Source organism: Notothenia coriiceps, unplaced genomic scaffold (genome assembly GCF_000735185.1).
Source record: "Notothenia coriiceps isolate Sejong01 unplaced genomic scaffold, NC01 NC01_scaffold00004877, whole genome shotgun sequence".
NCBI lineage: Eukaryota > Metazoa > Chordata > Actinopteri > Perciformes > Nototheniidae > Notothenia > Notothenia coriiceps.
Genome location: NW_011337578.1, coordinates 154,046 through 160,255, shown reverse-complemented (window position 1 = coordinate 160,255; position 6,210 = coordinate 154,046). Strand labels below are relative to the sequence as shown.

The 6,210-nt window shown below is 42.1% G+C and overlaps 1 protein-coding gene and 1 long non-coding RNA gene across 6 annotated transcripts in view; one reads left to right on the top strand and one right to left on the bottom strand.

Moving 5' to 3' along the window:
• map4l (microtubule associated protein 4 like) overlaps positions 1-6,210 on the bottom strand; it is a 107,498-nt gene that overhangs the window by 14,117 nt on the left and 87,171 nt on the right. The gene's annotated exons all lie outside the window — the stretch shown is intronic.
• LOC104942655 (uncharacterized) lies at positions 2,462-4,525 on the top strand. The gene is made up of 2 exons (XR_798036.1): positions 2,462-3,120; positions 3,580-4,525. It is a non-coding gene; the product is annotated as an uncharacterized lncRNA (long non-coding RNA).

Sequence of the window (6,210 nt, the reverse complement as noted above, 5' to 3'; positions counted from 1 at the left end):
GTTCTGTGTGGTGTGTGTGGTGTGGTGTGTGTGGTGTGTGTTGTTGTGTGTGGTGTGGTGTGTGTGTTGGTGTGGTGTTGGTGTGGTGTGTGTGTGTGTGTGTGTGTGTGGTGTGTGGTGTGTGGTGTGTGTGTGTTTGTGTGTGTGAAGATCCCTGCTGAAAAAAACAAGCTTTGACCAACTTAGCTTGGTCAAACCAGGGCCTGGGGGACCAAGGCTAAGGGTGACCACCCTGGCTGGGGTTAGAGGGTTTTGGACACTAGCTAAACCAGCTAAACCCAGCCGTCCTGGCCAGCTAAAAACACACAAGCATACACCAGAATAGTATGCTGGTATGCTGGGCGGTCACCAGAGTCCATCTATCACCAGTTTATGTTCAATAAAGTATAAATATACCATGGCTGGAAGCTTGACCAGGAATTCCAGGTGACCGCAGTATACATTATTTAAATACTGGTTATGATTATTTAAACTAGACGAATATAAATATATTACAAAGATAGTGCCTTCTCCTCTGCTAAAGGACCCCTTCTTACCTGTGGGTCCCCAAGGCTCTATCCTGGGCCCCATCCTCTTTTTACTGTACATTACTACCCCTAGGTTAAATTCTCACTAAACCAATTATTCCCTTCCACTGTACGCCGACATGTACGATCTATCTGCCTCTCGCAAAAAAAAGTCAGAAACACTCACTACAACAGTTGATGGACTGCTTGATAGAGATAAAATCCTGGCTGAGCAAAAACTCCACAATCTTCAACGAGAGCAAAGACTGAGGTCATCTTTTTTGGACCCCAACCTCCAGCCTCTCCGTTGATTATTCTGGGCTCTCTCAATGGAAAACATCCTCCCCTCTGTCATGAACCTTGGCAGTGACCTTCACTAGCACTTTCAATTCGAACATGCAGGTCTGCCGACCGTAGTCAAATCCTGCTTTTTCTTAAATAAGACTATTGGCCAAGACCAAGTCGTATTTATCTTGTAAAGACCTAGAAAGGGTTATTAATGCCTTTGTTACCTCGAGACTGGATTACTGCAACGCCCTCTGTATGTGGGTATGGACCAGGCCCTCAATTAGACGCCTGCCAGTAGTCCAAAAAACTGCAGCTGCACGTCTTTTTGGGACTGGGGCCACAAAAGCGTGACCACATCACCCCAATTCTGGCCTCACTGCACTGACTTCCAGGTTCCAGTTCAGAATTGATTTTAAAATCCTTTTATTTGTTTTCAAAGCCCTAAATGGGGCTGGCTCCGCCTATAAGCCGAAACTCTGCTGCTGCTGCGTAGTGCCCTAGACCAGTGCTCAAAACCCGAGGGTACAGAGCCTTCGCAGCAGCTGGCCCAGGCTCTGGAAACACTCGGCCCCTCCCATTGAGGTCGGCCCAGACCTAGGTGGTTTTTAAATCCTCACTAAAGACTCACTTCCTTCCTCTCTGGCCTTCTAGTCAGAGCGGGAGCATGACACCTGACTATTCCCTGTGTTTTTTTTTTATATTTCTTTGTAAATTATTGTCTTTTATTGTGATTGTAGTAATGTGTTTTTTATACATTGTACAGCACTGTTGGCTCGACCAAAAATGCGGTTTTAAATGTGGCTATATAAATGGAAACTTGATTTGATTTGTTTCCAACCACTGACGTCTTGCCGTTCCCCCGTTGTCCCGCCTCTCGTCTGGTCTGTTTTCAGTTTTGCCTGCAAGGACTGCAGGGTAGGGACCAGCATAAATACCAGCTTCACCCAGCATGGACCAGCATTGACATCCATGCGGTCTATGCTGGTGTTAGGCTGACCAGGGCTTGGTCTTGAAACCAGGCAAGGACCAGCCTGGCCAGGCTTTGTCCAGGCCTGGAAACCAACAAAAACCAAGCCTAACACCCAGCTAAAACCAGCTAAACCCAGCAACCATCTTAAGCTCGGTCTCATGCTGTTTTTTCGGCAAGGGTTATGAATTTGGAATGCGTCTCCATGGAAAAATACATGGTGTGTTGTGCTGTGTGTGTTTGTTGTGGTGTGTGTTGGTGTGTGTGTGTGTGTGTGGGTGTGTGTGTGTGTGTGGGAGATGACTGTGGAATAGATTGTTTCCCACAGTGAATCATTATGGACGGCTGCATGAGAGTGACACGAGCTGGAGATTGTGGGACAATCATTTCCATTTGGTTGACAGGAAACAACAAAAAAAACAACAAAGCATTATTTAATACAGTTTTCTTACATTTCTTGTGATTTGCATGTTTTTCTTTGCTCTTACATTACATAACATCTCTTTGAATTTGACAAAAAATCCCTTAATGTGTGAAACATAATAAAGAAAGTGTCTGACCTAATATAATTTTTTAAATATTATTATAGTGTTTAAGCTACCCTTAATTTGTCAATGAAAATCTAATAATTAACAAAAGGTTGTTTCAAAAGGTTTTTAATGATACAAGAAAATACAATTTCCAATTTCTTTTTTTACATCATGTAGCTTTAGTGTAAAAATAATAAATAAAACACATTTTCATGCATTTTGTTGTATTCCTTCTGAAGGCTGTAGTTGTTTAACTAAATATTTCCTCCCTGGTTGTCCAGAGGAGGGCAGCAGGAGGAGCTGCTTGTTGATGCTGAGGAAGCTGCTCCTCGCTTCTGCATCTGAGAGGAGGAAGAGGAGGAGGAGGAAGAGGCTCCAACTTCCTGTATGTCTCAGCTGAGTTCAGCCTCTCTCTCCGGGAGGCTTGTGGCTCTGCAGACCGGGGAGGAGGAGGCTTCTGTGGGGGGTGTCTGAAGGGGGAGCTCCGTGCACCAGCAGCCCGTAAATGTGGATTATTTTTGGGTTAAATCGTTCCTGCTTCACCCGCCTCGGCGCAGCAGCTTCCCCGCGGATAGAGTGAGAAGAGCCGGGTTGCTGGCCCTGGTTCTCGGCCTTCAGCACCATCACCCTCCGCCTGCTTGAGTGTGATAGAGAAGCCGCTAAAAGGCTGTAGGAGCACCGGTAGTCTGCTGCACCGACCCTCGCTGCAGAGAGACCCGGGGGGAGGACCGGAGACCCGGGGAGAGCAGAGGAGAGGAGCCGTGCATGGTGCTCCGAGCACCGGGGAGAGGAGGACCCAGAGATGGCTGTCCTCAAACTGGCCGAGCAGGTAGAGCTGTTAGCTTAGCATCAAAACAGGCATCAGAACCACAGTCAGAATTCCTTCATTCTGCCCAGAAAGGGGACATGTACGTTGTTACAGCAAAGCATAGATACAGCAGGAGAAGAACATAGAACAGTATTGTATAACAAGGCATGCATACAGTATTTAAAAATGATTAGAAGTACACATTCAAGTCCATAGTCAGTAGCAGCAGTATTTCTCAAATTAAATAAGTCTAGCACTGTGGAGGGAAGTGTTGTTTATAACATTGGTAAGATTATTATTGCATTTAACGCTTCATCATCACACTTGATATACATGTATTTGTTATGTCTTTGTGTGTGGATACTCTGGGAACAACTGAGAATAATCAGCATATGTATCCACTGCAGACTGAGCCTGGGATACAGTAATACAGCTTCACAAACTGCACGTTAATAATGTGATTTATGTTGCCTTAAAAAGGTTCGGTGTTCCGTTAAAATGAGGACAGCCCACTTCACTTCCTGCTCGGTCTACTTCCGCAAAGCATCACAGCTGCACACCACAAATACCCTCACTTATGAAGATGCAGATTTATCTTTCAAAGTGCAAACATTCATGCAGCAGACCTCCAAACGCATGCATTTCTGATAAGATGTCATGCCAAGGAGACATATTTGAGAACCTCAAGGTCTATTTATCTGCTCTGTAGCTTTGGCTTGTGTCACATGATACTTCTCAGTAGTTTCAATCTCCCTTTTGCACTGGAAAGACCGCACAGTGTGCACAAAAAGAAACATTTCAATCTGTTGAAAAAGATGGTGTGACACTGTGAAGCTCCAAAGCAGCTACTAAAGGAATATTATTGCACATTTTGTTCAAGCCATTTCAAAAGTGGAATGTAAAACTGCATATCTAGCAGATCCTGATTAGATAGTATATTATTTATTTATAGAATCAATGATTGCTTTGTTTCTAACGTGTGAGAAAATAGTGAAAACTAGGATTAGACTAATTATAACTAGTAAAATACTACTCTATTAGACAAAGTCCTGTATTTCAGGTCTGCAACTAACAATTATTTTGAAGGTGATGTCTATAAATGTCCTGTTTTGTTCTTCAGAACAGATATATATTACTTTAATGTGATTCTAAACACAGAAAAGCAGGAAATCTCTGTATTTGAGAGGCGAAATAATAGTATTTTCTGGCTTTTTTGCTTGAAAAACAACTAAATCATTGTTATTATCTGTAAAAAAATCAACTTATCGATTAGTCCACTTATCAATGCAGCTATCCTGTATTTAGAGAAGCAAAATGTACTTACTCCATGATAAGTAAAAGTAATCATAGCAATTATTTATCTTGCATTTGTCCCTTTCAGTGTTTTTCTGTATAATAAATTTGATGTTTTGGGTGCACCATATTCCATTGGATCATCATATGTTTGTAGCGAGAACCACGTATCTCTAAAAAGTCCACTTATCATGAGTTTCTCAGAAGAACAGCCCTGTTTTCAGCTTTGAGACGATGCATTTCCAGCTGATCCAAGAGGCTTTTAAAGACTTCACTCAACTTATAAAAGAGAAGAACTGACACATAGAGAAACACTTCAGACATTCACAAAGCTTCACAAACTACAGTATACTTCTCTGAGATGCAGTGGAGTTGAAGTATAACGTTGCACAAAATGGAAAGTACCTTCAAATACTTGAGAACAGTACTTGAGCTCTGCGCCCTGATTTGATGAAGCTTCTTCACTGCAGTCGTATCAGATGTGTCGTTAACTTCAAGGAAGGACAGACGTTATTTTATGAAACTGAGATGTGGGACTTCCTGTTATTTTCAGACAACATGCTGATGAGGATGATAAGTGGATGCCTCAGCTCACCGTTCATCATGTGCTCGTCCAGAGAGGGTCACATGGAAGTCTGCTATCATGTTATAGTGTTTGTGTTTGTCCCGTTACGTGAAAGGTAAACATGTTAGAAACACATATTTTTGCTGCTCTGACAGTCTTTTTAAAAAAAGCTAACATTCATGATTTACTTTGTTTACCTGCATTCACTCAAGTACTGCACTTTTGCACAATTCTGGGGTGATTATTGATACTTTACTTAGTATTAGTATTATCCTTATTTTGCTACTTCATGATTCTTATTAAGAAGAGCAAAGGGAAAAAATGCCCCAAATAATAACAAAGTGTATCAAAAAATCACAAGGTTTTTGTTGATTTTTAGTTATTTATATATTCCAATATGCTTACCCTAAATGAAGACATGTGTTTGTATACATGTTATACACTAATTAGTACTTTTATAAAAGCCACTCCCAAATAAGGAATGTTTTTAAGACGGTACATTTGGTGGCAAACACTGCATGTGTTTGACAGCATAGTTTAAACGCAGATTCAGATTGTCAGCACAATATAAACATCTCCTTGAATGAATTACTTTTAGTTTTAAATAAAGTCTGATTACCTTTTTAGCTTTTGCTTAAGTAAGCATTTGAATTCAGGACAGAGTACTTCCTGATTCCTGATGTTTACATGCATGATACTGACGTGTTGCTAGGTAGGAACCTCATTTTTTCCGCTATACAGAAACCAGAGGAAGCACAGGAAGTTGTTGACTTTTGAGTTTCCGGACGCGAGTGTCTCTCAGTGGATCAGCCCGTAGACTCTTATCAGATCTCCTGCGTTTTCTCTCTTTCCTCCTGCTGTTTCAATGGTTTCCTCTATTGTCTCCTGTCTGCGAAACACAGGTTGAATAGTGTTTTCATTTTATGAAGCACTGCACTGTTAGGAGTTCGTCAGAAGTGTGTCGCTGACCCCGAGGGGAAGGAGATGAGCCGGTTAGAGCGAGGCCTCGGTGTGTGTGTGTGTGTGTGTGTGTGTGTGTGTGTGTGTGTGTGTGTGTGTGTGTGTGTGTGTGTGTGTGTGTGTGTGTGTGTGTGTGTGTGTGTGTGTGTGTGTGTGTGTGTGTGTGTGTGTGTGTGTGTATAAATAACTTAAAGCTTCCGGAATGCAGTCTACTGTACACTGTATACAAAATGCATCTTAAAACCAAGAAGGATTTATTTTCTACCATGAAACTCACTTCCTACATGAAGACA